Source organism: Chinchilla lanigera, unplaced genomic scaffold (genome assembly GCF_000276665.1).
Source record: "Chinchilla lanigera isolate Chin_1 unplaced genomic scaffold, ChiLan1.0 scaffold00020, whole genome shotgun sequence".
Lineage (NCBI taxonomy): Eukaryota > Metazoa > Chordata > Mammalia > Rodentia > Chinchillidae > Chinchilla > Chinchilla lanigera.
In genome coordinates this window covers 13,903,646-13,918,628 of record NW_004955421.1, presented here as the reverse complement: position 1 = coordinate 13,918,628, position 14,983 = coordinate 13,903,646, and the positions used below count along the sequence as shown (strand labels likewise).

Genomic DNA, 14,983 nt, shown 5'->3' with positions numbered 1-14,983 from the left:
AGGAGTCCCCATTCTTTCTTAATATGGAACACATGGCTGATTAACATTCTGGTTTTTTGTTTTTTTGGGGTTTTTTTCCGGTACCGGGAATCAAACTCACGACCTCGGGCTTGCCAGGCTGGCGCTGTGCCACTGAGCTAAATCCCTAGCCCCCCTGATTAACATTCTGGTGGGAGCAGTGCTGTTACTTTCATCCCTATCCCTACTCCAGATGCTGCCTCACATGCCTCTGAGGCTCGGGTCTTGCTGCTTTTTACCTTTGTACCTTGACATCACAGTGTGCACAACTCCCTGACTTTTGAAGAACTTTGAACGCAAAGTTGCTTAACTTGCATGTGAATCCCTTTATGACTAAGGCTCTGATCCAAGGCATAGTCCCTGGGAAACCCTGTTCGCTCTTGCCCCTGGGTCTTTAGACATGCTGCTCTTGTCTCTGGCATCTCTTCTGTTACCTCTCTTTTTGGCAGCAAACCCCATCCTGCTGAGATAACTTTCCAATGGCTTTGAAAATGTGTTTCCAACACCAGTGTCATGTACAAGTTTTCTTTAACATTCCATATCTGAGCTGGTGCTCATATATAGGACAATTCTAATCTTATTTCTATTAAAACATTTATCATCCAGGATGAATGATCTATTTACTTATCTAACCTCCCACAACTTGAAAAACAAGTGATATTAATCTTTATTCAAACCTCTTCCCTTTACCTTCAAAAAAGCAAAATGAAACATCCAAAGACATACAACAGGTCTTCAATAGACATTCCTTGAGTGAATTAAGGAAACAATTATTCTACTTACTATGAGAATAAAATCCAACAGGATAGTTTTCATGAAATTTAGTACCAACATAAACAAAATTTCAATGAAAGAGTTATTGTTCCTTTTATTTGATATCGTGAGGGCTAAATAATATTCTACTGTTTGACTTTAGCTGCTCAGATTGTGCAGAGCCAAGTTGATATTTCAGCACAATTACTGTGGTTGGATTATTGGCTTCGTTCTTCTTGGCTTTATTTTCTTTTACAACTGCATTAACCTTATTGCATTGGTTAATTACTTCAATTATTTTCCAAAAAACATTTGGAAAACATATGGAATTAAAATAAATTTAGTGGATAACAAGTTCAAATACATTTAAGGCATAATTTGAATGGTAAAGGATCTTTCCATTTGGTTGAAGAGGACAGCAAATCAATGTACAAATTACAAGGCGATGATATATGAGAGTTAGATGAGAGTTGCTATGGATTTCAGAGAAGGTAGAGGTGACATGCATTTCTGAATAAAGAACAAACCTTAAGGGACAAGGAACACTCAGACAAATGGGAATAAAAACACTCCAGCTAGAGTGCTGAGCATGTGGAAGTCCAGCAACGGGGCGAGCTTGGTAAGAACCTAGTAGAAATGAATCATGCTGACTGACTCCCACACTGTATGTAGATGGTCCCAAAGTAAACTAGCTGCAAATTATTCAGAAACACTGATTTTTAAGTTCCAACTGGTTTCTTTACAATACTGGGAATTGTACCAGAGCTTTGCATTAAGTTATATCTCCATCAGCACTTTTCACCTCTTTTTTCTTTCTTTCTTTTTTTTTTTTTTTTTGAGAAAATGTTTTGCTAAGTCACTGAACTGATCTAGTTTGAAGTTGCAATCTTCTTGCCTCAGCTTCCCAGAGTGATGGAATATTAGGTGTAAGCACCAGCAAGCCAAGATCTTCACACTGGTTTTTAAATCATGTTATCATTAAAGAATGTTCCATGAACATCTAATCAGTCTTACGGTAGGTTGTAAAATCTGAAGTTGCATAAGGAATTGTATGAAAATACAATATGTCTCAAAAATCCATTCCACAGATAATCTCATGCCTACCCTGATCCTTCTATTACTGTTGCAATGGTGCTGGTGCTGAATACACTACAGAAAAACAATTATACTGAAAAGGGAGGTTGAATTTTTTTTAAAGTTGTTCAAGATGGCAGTTTTGTAGCAATAGCCCTTCCTGGTCTTCCTGCTTCTTTCAGCATCCAGGCCTACCTCTACAACCTTTAGATCCTGAAAGGAGGCAGTCTTACTCTACTTTTCAAAGTGCTCTAGACATAGAATTAACATGGATATCCCACTCTCCTTGATTAGCCAGATGGATTAAAACTTCTACCCAAGGTGGGAGACCTTAGCTGAGCCTTAAAATCAAGAAGTTGACATTATTAAAGCAGCTTATACTAAATTGAGACTGACGGAAAGAACTCAGTGAGAGTCAGACAACCTAAAACCTGCTAAATTTATATAAGAGAATATTATATAGCAATGAGAATGTATGGGCAATAATTCCATGCAAATAAATATCGCAAATACATTTTGATTGAAAATGTTCAACATAAAATAGCATGTTTTGTATAACCCTCATATATAGTACTATTTTAACCTTGAAATTAATATCAATAATTAAAGTGTTATCATATTTTGTTACAGTAGAGATTATGATGGTTTTTGTCTATATGGCGTAGTAACTGATTATCAGAAATAAAGGAATAAAGTTAAAATTAAAATTAATCTCATGCTACTCCCAGAATGAACATGAAGAAATGGATACGCAGGGACCCGGGGTGGACTGTGGTAGAATCAGGTGTCTCACTTAGGTGTCCCTTCAAAAGAACCCACGGCATGAAATTCGGTTGAACGATGGCCTCCACCTGCTGCTCCAGGGGTGACATAGTCACATTTCCCTGGGCTGCTCCAGGACAAGTGAATTCAGTGTGAGCAGTGATGCTGACACATTCCTGCCCAGTGCAGGGTTTCTCTAACAGGCAAATTTGGCTTGGAGACTGTCCAGCATAAGGATCATGACAACCTCAGAATGGACATTTTCCACTCTAAGTTCTCTTTTACTGTGCGCAGCTATGGGACCTCCAAACTGTGAACACCACTCTCAGGATCACTCTGCCTGTTCCCGTTCCCTCCTGTTGGTCCTTCATAGCAACTTCCCCTGTAATCTTCTGCATGACTGATTCCTTAATCCTATCACGATGTCTGCTTCTCAGGAACCTGAACTGACAGGAGGCTGCTGAAATCAAGTACCAGTAAAACTGTGGGGAATGTCTCTCCCTTGGATCTGTGGCTAATGTCCACCTTTATTGGTTTCCTTTTCAGGGATAACTGTTGTGCTATTCAATTCCCATCAAGATAATTCTGTCTCCTCACTCCAAGGTTCTTCAAATGCACAGTCAGTCCTTGCTGATCACATCTCTCAGGGACAAATTAAGGAGCAGAAACACCAAGCCTCCCCGCATAATAAGTGGAGAGAAGGTGCCGCTTCCACAGCAGTTAGGACTCATACATTCTTCTTTAAGGAATCTATGTAAAAAGGGCTAGAGGTCTTTCTCAAACTGGTGCACTGATAGCCCTTGAATTCCAAAGAACTCACATTGTCAGTCACGTGACTAATTACGTATGTGATTCTCATAAAATTGCAGAGACTAAATGCACCCTGTGCATTTCATTGTATAGAAGGACCTTTCCAAGAGTTTCCATAATCATTCCCTTTCTCCTCATTTCCTAACAATACCTGTAAAATTTTTAAATTAAAATCATCTTCTTGTCATACCCAAATATACTCTGTAAATTTATTTTATAAAAGCACAATCATCTGCCGTAGCTAGCAGCAAAATATAGAAGTGAGTAATAAAATGGTGTTCCCCTCTTATACACCCTCAGAATATGAAAAGACTAAAGATCCTTGGTAAACACAAAAGAAAATCTGAGGGTTCAGCTGGGGTAAAGGGAACAAACAGCAGAAGTAGGAAGAGGTTCAAGCCACTTCAGGGGCTGAAAGTGGTCATAGTGAAAACAGATCGTGACACAGGAATGTAGAAGTCAATGCCCATTGAGTACTGCAACCATTTAAATACACATTTAAGAGGGATTTTGGACATAAAGTTGGTGTAGTGGGTAAAATGACTATTCCCCTAGGTCTACATTTCCATCTCTGCAACCTGGGTAAGAGTTGCTTGACATGGCGGACAGGATTTTGCACCTATAATTAAAATAAGGATGTTGAGATGGGAAGATTATCCTGGATTATCGGGGTGGGTCAAACGCTAATAGTAAGAATCCTACTAAGAAAGGCAGACAGGTCACTGTTGGAGAAATGGAAGTGTGCTAACAGAAGTAAAGGAGTATTCAGAGAAAGATATTTCAAGGTGCTAGATGCTGGGTTTGAAAACTATGGAAGATGAGGCCATAAAAGTACTACTTGTAGCCTCTGGAAGGTAGAAGGGCAAAGACACAGACTCCCAAGATTCTCCCTTGGAAGCTCCAGATGGAACGTACTGTTGCCTACATTTTGGTTATTTTTAGCTAAATGAAACTTACTTTGGACCATGGCCCTCAAGAACTATAAGATAATAAATCTGTGTTGCTATAAGTCATTAAGTATATAGTTACTCGTTATAAAGGCAATAGGAAATTAAGTGCACACGGCAAAGGGATTATGCAGGATGATGAAGCTAAGAATCTTGCTGGGAATCCAGATGCTCCCAGTGTAGTCACCATAGTTCTTTTACAGAAGAGGGGCACAAGAAGGTCAGAGAAGGAGGTGCGGCTCTGAAAGAAAAAGTCTGTTCACTGTCAACCAAGAGCCAAAGAACGTGGGCCACCTTTGGAAGCTGTGAAAGGCAAGGCAAGGGATGCTCTTCCTAAGCCGGCAGGAGAAAGGTGTCCCTGCCAACTCCCAATACCTTTGTGCTGTTCCAAAGACTCTGATTTGAACTTCTGATTTACAGAGTAACACAATAAATGTCAGTTGTTTTGGGTCACTAAGCTTGCAGTAATTGGTCACAACACTGGGAAAGAACGTAAATGATAACTAACAGCATTCCAGCATTTACAATACATCAAACATAGTCCTAACTGCTTTAGGTTAGATTTCCAAACAAAAGTAAGTGACCAGAGATAAAAATGGAAGAGAAAGTCTAGACTTGGAAGAAGAATCAGATTTTAAACAATGTGATTATAAGGTTAGTATAACGGGGGGGGGGGGGGCGGGCGGGGAGAATTGCAAAAGAGATATCAATCTACAACCTCCCATCAATTAATAACTTTTAACAAAATTCGGAGCCTTTGCTATGGTTTATGTCTGGATGTCCTCCCAAAGCCTCATGCAGTCATAGGGTGGGCTTTTAGAGTTTATGATTGATCTATGGTGCACTGCTGGGATTATGGGTGTGAGTGCTACACTCACCTATAGCTTGCATATGTAAGGGAGAGGAAGAGGCTGCTTGCTGCCATTCCTTCCTTTTGCTCTCGCTGCTTTTGCTGTTCTGCTGCCATGAACATGTGTGCTCTGCCATGTGCCACCCTGCCTTGGAGCCAGCCAAGTATGGACTGAAACTTCCACAAACTGTGACCTAAATAAACCTTTCCTTCGTTAACTAGGGATGTCCAGTATTTTGTCCCAGCAAGGAGAGAAAAGTAACCATGGCAGCCTTACAACCTTACTGAAAGGAATCAAATATGCATGTAGGAAGATACTGCATCAGCACCTAATTTTGACTGTAGACTTTCTCTATGAGATGGAATGAAGCACAACTTTTATGTATGAGAGAGAAGAATTGCATTACCTTTTCATTTACTGCCTGCAGGTCTATGCTAAAATATATAAGGAATTACTGTGATTGAAGACATTTGAGAATTCTGTGATTTACTGCATTTTGAATAAAGTAAAATGTATCTCCTTTAATACTATCAGAGTTTACTTATCATAAATATCTGGATTTGCAATAAATGTTAATTGTATATAGCAAAGTAAAATACTCACCAATTTAGTATTCCTTGGGAGTTTTTTCAAGTTCATTTTATATACTATGATAAATAAAAAGCCGTAATAAAAATGATAACTTTGTATACTCAAACAAGCTAGACTTTACAAAATCTTTCACAACCTCTTGAGTAAATCATAAGCATATTATGCCGAAACCACTTGGCCAGTGGGCTTTCTATTAACAATGCTATGTGAATATTAGGAATATGAAATATTTTTTATTAGAGCGCTAAGAGAGCTCACCAACCGAAGCCATAAATTAAGAAACTGAAGCACTGACACTTTGTTTTTTACAACGTAAAATGTGATGAATGGCACCACTTCTCCAGCCACATCCCTTCCCATATCACTTAAGTATAAGTCCAGTCAATTTACCACAAAATATGTCACTCTAGTGTTTACCTGGAGATACATTAATACACTTTCTACTGACATTTAGGGTTTATTTCTAGTTTCATTATAAAATTCTATTATGAAGGAGACTTAATCCTGTGCCATGGCATTTTCTAGACAAAATTCTGTCAAACAAAATTGCAGTTGGGCAAAACGTAAAAAATAACTCTGGTCATTTTCTGTGGTGCCAACTGGGAAGTCTGACCTAGTTTAAAATAACGTATATGAAAAAGTGTGTGAAGGCTTGTTTCATGTCATTCAGGATTTCAATCACTGATTTACACAGTTGGGAGAAGAACTGTTCTCTAATGCTCAGAGATGGCATTACTTGGCAAAGGCACAGAATGTGGTACATATTCTAGGACCTAAAATGAGGAAAAGGGGTCTATAGAGCAAAGTGAAAGGCATCTATGGGCACTCTTACTATTTCAGAGTGTTACCCTGCAAATGTTATAAATTCTTGCATCAGAGGCAAGATTATGATATATGCTAGGTTTCCTTGTTTAGACTGTAAACATCTACCAAGTCCATTCTGATTAGAGTACTCGTAACTCTCACCTGTGAGTGTCCTAAAATAAAGAAAACAAATGACCAGAGAAGGTAAAGCAACTAAAATTGGTATTTCCTTTCTTCCTTCATATTTTAGGGCTGATTCTAAGCTGGAGGTTAATACTCCAGGTGTGTCTGTGTGGGGTGAAGTCCAAACTCTCACCTGCTCTGTAAACTAAGTATTTTGAATCAAAATTATACGTATTCAGTTGTTACTGCCTATGGTTGCTTTCGAGCTGTAAGAGTTGAGGTGTGCAGACATGATGGAGACTCTATGGTCCATAAAACTTTGAAGATTTGCCTAACCTGTAGGAAAGGGCTTGCTGAATCTCACTCTTAGTGATATCTATAGACCAGGCTATGAGTCTGGCAATGGCTTACCTGTCCTGGTTTATGCTTCCCCTCTCTCTTTGCAGTATGGTCGTGCTCTCCTAACTCCCACAAGAAATCCCACAGAGCTTCAGTGGGTCCCCTGACAGTGTTCCCTACCTCCTATTTGTTTCTCTCTTCTTAGTTGCTGTCTTCAGTGAGCATATGCGAGCCATTCATGGCATCGCTCAAGCTTCCGTGAGGTAATGTAGCTTCCTGAAAGGCTCTGTTGTTACCCTTTTTGGTTCTACCACTTTCTTTCAGGAATTGTGGGGGCTTTTAGGAATTGAAGGTGACATCATTTTTTTTATCTCACTCTATAAGATGTTGCCCTTTCTTGTCTTCACTGGAAGTGCTTCTTTCTGTAAATTTCCTCCTAATAAGTGCTCCATCTTTCACAAAACCAGAGGTGCTGCCGCTGATCTTGCAGTGTCCGTGAGGGGCCCAAGTGAAACTCTTTCCTTTATATTTATTATCGCAGAAATGTAGAGAACACCACTAAAGGCCATTTTATATTTTTGTTTGAGCACATGAACTATTTTTCTCACAAACTTTATTATTTGTTTAAAAGAACTTCGTCCAAATGAACGTGTTCTTTCTTTGCTCCAAGAAGATCTCAAGATGGGGTGAGGGGTGCAATATCCAATGATACTCAAAACAACACCAGCAAAGGCTCAGGGTAACTGAAGAGGATGACTATAATTACTGTAAGCGTTTACTAACAAGCTTCCTTCTAAAAGGTTGCCAAAGAAGCATAAAATTGCTAAGGAAAGCAGCTTAAATTTTTATAGAGGAAAATAAGAATCAAAGAGAACTTCTAGTGAAGTTCTAGTTTTATGAAGATCTCAAAAGTTTCCCATGCCACAGACCCAATCAGCAATCACCATAACCCCCAGCTTGTACGTATGTGGACTCTCTGGTACAGCAATGAGGCTCAGGAAGGGAACCTCAAAATGATAATCATGGCATTTAAGATAGAACAGACTTCATTTTTAACCTTCCTCATTTCTATTATTAAGATGTACCTTTCAAAAGAACTGGGAGACTCTGGAGCATATTAGAAAGTGATCTTTAGGTTAACTCCGAACCAAAATGGTGTAGAATTTTCACTGCCGAAACCTGCTTGTGCAGCTAAAAGAAAATGCGTTGTAATAGCACATTTTGCACGTTGCCACACTTGATGCAATACGCATTTTGGTGTGCAGATTTTAAATATATGCCAAAGAGCTCTGATGCTAGACTTGCACTTTGCTCATAACTTATAGTGAATGATAGGCGTTTTTATAATGACTTCTGTGACAGTAAATAACATTTTCTTTTTAAGTGCAGTCCAGGAGAAGGTAAAGAATTTTACAGCTCAAGGGAGTACTAATTGGAGCCAATTATAATTTGATTGACCTGCCTTGCTATTAAAATGATATGCAAAATGTACACTGCCTTGCAAAATGGAAGTTTTCTTCAGAGCAAGCTAACTACAGGAAGCCCACCCTTTAATGAATCCAGAGGTGGTGGTTTGGGTTATAATTCCCACCTCAACTCGCAGAAGCTAATTCCAGAGAGGGGCTTTACAGAGTTGCAAATGATACAAAAGAACCCTATCGATGGGGAAAATGGAAAATGAGCAGTGAAATAACTGAAATAATTAAGAGCTAGGGAATAAAGGAACAGCACACAATAACTCTGTCCATTCCTTATTAGCTCTCATTTTCTTTTATGAAAATTTAAACTCCTTCTTTCAGGAATGTCATGGAGGCTCCATTGCTCTTTTCTTATTTTGTGGCTGCTATTTAAAAGCAGAATTTCACCCATTTTCACTGGTAAATAGAAATGACGTCATTAGCAGAAGACGAAGTCACTGTGCCAAATCGTAAGGATTTTCTTACCAAGGACAATAAGTGACTCCTCAGGAAGGTGGAGAAAATGTTTTTGCGCTCTCTTTCTCTCTCTCTTTCTTCCCACCTCTCTCCCAGTACCACTTACCATTAGTAACACATCAACCTTCCACCCAAATAGATTTAAATATCATTTAAAAAGGAACCTTTATACCTTTTCATCTAAATTTTCTCAAAGATAGGATGAAATTAAAAGCAGTGGTTTCATTATAAAGTGCACTATGAAAACAATACAAAGCCACCTGACTTTTAAGAAATAATGGCTACTGAAATATTTGCTGATGGAAGGATACATAATTATGTCAGAATATTTGAAATCAGCAGAGATCAACAACAAAGACACACCCCAAAGTCCAGAGAAGCCAATACACAAAAGCAATCCTTGTCTATCCTTCAAATCAAAAGGGTAGTTGCTCGGGGCCCCAAAGCATATGGTAGAGATTTCATACAGGTTTCTGGTTCAAGTTAAATATACATCGTGGTTTTCAGGCTACAATCAAAGAGGCAAACCTGAGCCAGAAAGACAGCATTTCTAACGTCTCAAGTTATCTGCTTGATGTGCATTTGTTCTCTGCTATCTTTTGAGGCCTCCCTTTTCTTGGCTAAGCAGATAAGCAGAAAGAAAAATCTGTCACTGTTCTACCCTGAAGATATAACTTTCCAAGCTTCAAAATGAAAATTCAGCAATCCTCTATGATTTTAATAGTTTAACGAAAAGACAGCTCTTTTGATGCTAGTGAGATATATGCATAAATAAATACATTACCACTGAAATTCACATTTCAGCTAAAATTCTCATTTGTTTAGTGTTTAACTCTGATGGGAAAAATTTAAACTTTATTTTTACTTGACAAATAATAACTGTGCATTTTAATGGGAAATAGTATGATGTTCTGATATATGTGATTGAGTTAAATAACATCTGTTAGCTCACACACTTTTTATCATTTTGTGGTGAGAACATTTTATTTTATCTTATTAATACACGTGTGTAATACAAATGTTTACACTCCTTGTATGGAGTTGGTACACGCACATGACACATCCCAGTTCTCTTTGTTTTGTCCCAGCCCTCCTCCCTCTCTTCTCTTCCACCTCTTGATCCCCTTTCCACTGAGAACAATCTATCTCTTTACTTCTCAGGATCTATCTTTCATTTTGCTGTTCATCTTTACTCTGGGTTCCAACCACATAAGTATTTAAATTTGTTTATCTAATTTATTTCCTTTAACATTATGACCCCAAAGTGCACCCATGCCGCTACAAATGCTTCAAGTTGATCATTATTCATGGCAGAACAATATTCCATTTGTGGTAAGAACATTTAAAATCTCCTCTTTGTATCCTTTGACCAACATCTGTCCTTTGGGTAATCCATCATTCTACTCTGTGCTTCTATGAGATTCCACATATATTTGAAATCACACAGTGTCTGTCTTTCTATGTCTAGTTTATTTCATTTAGTGTAATATCTTCCACTTTTATGAATTTTTGCAAATGAAAATTTCCTTCTTTTTAAAAGCAAAATAGTATTTCACTGTGCATGTATGCATCGTACTTTTTGTCCACCTCTCTGCTGACTGATGATTGGTTTGATTCCATGGCTACTGTAATGCTGCTGTGAACACACGCATGTGTGCACTTCTTGAGAGATAATCTTTTTCTGAACTTTGATTGCAAACATGTACTATGTTGATCAGTTGGTTTATTTTTCAAACCTTCCATATTGTCATTGCTTTGTATCAGATATTTTTATTTATCTCTCCTTATAGTACATTCCAGTCAATATAATGAATATTTTCTACTTGGTTAAAGATTCACACCCCATGACATTTTTTAGCGCCCCTAACTCAGAACCTCTTCTATAATTTCCACTAATCAAAACTGAGGAACCAGTGCAGTGAGTATCAGCTAGAAAATGAGGTGTCACTCTTATTCTATCCACCTCTAGTCCTTACAAGTCCCTCGAAAAGTAACGATTGTTTAGGGCCAGGGAGGCAGAACAGAGGCAGTGCACTCACTTCATATATACAAGGTGCTTGCTTAATCCCAACACTGCCCTCCCAAAAAGGTTATTTCTGTCACAAGAGATTCTCTAAATTTTACAAAGATCTTCAGATATAAATTTAATTTCTCATAGTAGCTTTACCTTAGATCCTTAAATGAGTTTTCCCTACCTATACTTTATTTTTTAAAATTCCACTTAACTAGTCACGAAAGCATGATGGTTAGCAACAGACCCATTTGTTGGATTGATCAATAAAGTTTGATTTTTTATAAGAACCAGAGCAGCATCTCAATGTAGCCTACGTTGAGGCAACATTATAACCACAAGTTCTTTAATGCTGTATTCCAGTGCCAGGCAGAACTCATATCACTGTATCAGGCTAAGGGAAACATGACCTTCCTATTCATTCTTAAGAAGCTTAGTATTTTAATCTGATTAATGCTCTAATTGGATGCATAAGGCTTCATTTTGATTTTCAAAACAGTAGAACAGGATTCTGTTAAAGAAGGTAGGGTTAAAACAATGAAAACAAAATGTGTCCTAGTTAAACTCACAAACACTTGCTTAGCATTTGAAAGGGAGGGGGTTCCAGGAGAAAAGGGTTCAATCCTCAAGCCATCATGCTCAATTTGTTAAAAGGGAAGTGATCTTTAAGCCAAACATTTAATATAATTGAAGTATGATGGATCTACCTACAGTTATCCCTAAATGGCAATAAAACTTATATTTACTAATTCAGTTAATTTGTTTCAGTTTTCCAAAAAGAAACAACATAAAATAGAAATTTAAAAATTCTTTGTTTTTTTTTAACTCCAGGTATATTTACCTGAAACAACAGAAAGAAAAGCAATGTAACCACTTCCTCTTTCTTGCAAACACTTCTGTAGAAAGTGGCTCTAATAAGGGAAAAAGGCCTCCTTGTGAAGAGAAAACAGACGTCATGTAAGTAGTCCTCAGCCAACAAGATGAAAAGATTTTCCTTCAAGAAACAAATATGTGTGGAACATCTGCAGTAGAAGGGTGCTAGATTCTGCCTCGATCAAACTCAAGAATAAACGTACATAGGAATTCTAATCTGTGTGGCATTAATGTTTACTGATCATCTTTCAATTGCAGGGACACACAACCTTATCCCTCCACTACTGACTCATTATTACATCTTCAAATCGTTCTCCTAGTGATGTTTCATTTCTATTCTCCCGATGAATTCATATGAAACAAGCTTTCCTGCAGATTTTCCCTGCTCAGTTTGATTGCTTTACTTAATATTGTCTCAGGTGATACAAAGAACTTTTCTGACAACTGCATTGAGACAGCTGATAGTCCATGAGAAAGCAATGCATCATTTACTTTGCCCAGTGGGATTCAAGTCTCCTTCCTGCTTCTAGATGCTTTTCCCGTCTTTTTAGAGACCATACATTCTTTAAGGTCCTGGGAATTACTGAATTCTTCATATTTGTTTTGTACAGTATTTTATTTTAACAATATATCTTCTGGGGAGTTTATGGAGTGTGTTTATTTCTTTCATCCCTTTATTTTATTAACTCAATCAGGAGACTTTGAGTTGGCATCTAATGAGTAGTTTTTCTAGCTTTCCATTTGAGTACGCTAAATTACAGAATACTTAAAGTACCATGTTTTACACCAAGTGACTTTGTAGCTGTACTCTATTTCTGTCACTCATAAATGCTTATACTCGTATTTTGGAGAAAACTGATACATTTCATTGCTTCTCTTCAGAGAAAGATTTCCAAATATAAATTAAGAGATCTGTATTTGTACCAATTTATTTCCCAGAGGAAATATGAAGGAAAGCAAGGAGAGCACTCATAACAGTAAGGATTGAATCATCAATCCCTAGCTTGCCAGGTAACCTCCAATGGTGGCAGGCAGACAGAATGTTCCTCCACATTTCTTTTGACCCCTTATAAATGAAAAATAGAAAGATGTTGGGCTTGGTGGCACACACCTGTAATCTCAGCACTTGGGAGGCTGAGGCAAGAGGATCACTGAGAGTTTGAGACCAGCCTAGGCTACAAAATGAGCTCAAGGCTTGCCTGAACTGCATAGTGAGACCCTGTTTCAAAAAGATAAAAGAAAACAAAAGAAAAGAAAATTATAAAAGGAGTTTGTCATCTAACTAGGCAAAAACCAAAAGATCATTTAGAAAAACAGAAATTCAGAGAGTATAAAATATTGCTCAGGACACAATAGAATTTCACTAGGCTATTTTTTATGTTAAAAAACAACCTGATTGTCTTAGTTACTTTTCTCTCATTGCTGAGACCAAATACCCAATGCCCAAAATGAAGGAAGGAAAGGTTTATTTAGCTTACAGTTTGTGGAGGTTTCAGTCCATACTTGGCTGGCTCTGAGGCAGAAGGTAGCAAAGCAACAAGAACAAAGGGGGCAATGGCAGCCGAACAGCAAACAGCCAGAGCAAACCAGAGGAATGGCGGCAAGCAGCTTCTTTCCCTGCCTTACTTTGTAAACAGGCTACCCCCACCTAAGGGGCGTGTAGCTCTCACATAATCTTTGCCCTCCTCTTCCACAGGCTCAGGATGGACACAAAGTAAGCACTCTGGCTTCCTGCTAAGTCACTTAGCCAAACCTCTAGACTCCCCAAGTTGACACAATGTATCAACCATAACACTGATATTTGGGGTACCTTTGGAAGGAGGAAAGATCACTGGTTTGGAGTTACAGGATTCAATGGTTAGTCTTATCTTTGTCTTGTAGGTATATGTGTCATTTGCAAATTCACTTAAACTCTTTGGTCTCAATTTTTTACCACCTGAAAACTGAGAGGACTGCATGAGACGATGCTGAGTGTCCACATGCAGGATTTGAATTCTTTGGGGACCATAGTTTTGCTTTAAGGACTAGAAAATCTGTATACACGCTGTGGTTGATAGACAGGCTAACCTAATTATAATGTCATATATGTGCAAGTCTTGCTATTTAAAATGTGTAAATAGTATTATCACAAAAGTATATATTCATTTAAACCTTTACTAAGTTAGCTGTAACATCAGAATTGTGTATTTCTCTCTTAAAAACACAAAAAGCATGAAAAGGGATGCAGCTCAGTGGCAGAGAGAGTGCTTAGCATGTGCAAGACACTAAATTCAAACATCAGTACTACAGTACAAAAATAATATAAAAAAGTTAAAATTGAATATTTATGGTTGTTTAGATACTGATCTTACCAATATATACGGTAACAAATGACCACTTCCAAAAGTCTATGAAGAGAGTTCTCTGACCATTCCACTTTACAAATCAGGCAACTGAGACGATGCAGGAAGGTCCACGTAACACAGTGAGAAGGACATGATCGCAGCACAAACCACTGACAGGGCTAACTTTTCTCCCATGCAGCTCTCAATCCTGTGAGCACCAGCAAAATTTTGAAACCTGAATGCATGAATTCAATATACTCGGACTATTGGTGTTTAACATCGCTTATGTCCCTTTAAAGAGTGAATGTCTTTTAAAAAGTACCACTGCTCATAAAAAGCAGTCTAAGTTGGGCACATTGGCACAAGCCTATAATCCAACACTTCTGGAGACAGAAGCAGAAGGCTCACAAATTTGAGCCCAGGATGAGCAATTTAGCAACTGAATGAGACACTGTATCAAAATAAAAAAATATAAAAGGGCTGAGGATGTACCTCAGTGCAAATGCCCTGAGTTCAATCTCCTGTGCTACCCAAAAAAACGAGCTTACAGTACCGTAAAAATATGAGTATTGGCTAGGTAAAAAATAGACAAATAAAAAAATAAGAACAACAATAAAAATACATGACTAGCATCCAGCTCTGATTCTGGCATCTACTAGCTCTCTAAAACAGGGCAAGCTTCTTTCATTCACAGTGCTTCTGTTTCCCTATTTGCAAAATTCAGACAATAGTCCCTAACTCATAAGTCTGCTGTACGGATTAAATAAAA

The 14,983-nt window shown here is 38.0% G+C and overlaps 1 protein-coding gene across 1 annotated transcript in view; it reads right to left on the bottom strand.

Annotated features, from left to right (window-relative positions):
• Cntn3 (contactin 3 (plasmacytoma associated)) overlaps window positions 1–14,983 on the bottom strand; it is a 319,768-nt gene that overhangs the window by 89,918 nt on the left and 214,867 nt on the right. The window lies entirely within an intron of this gene.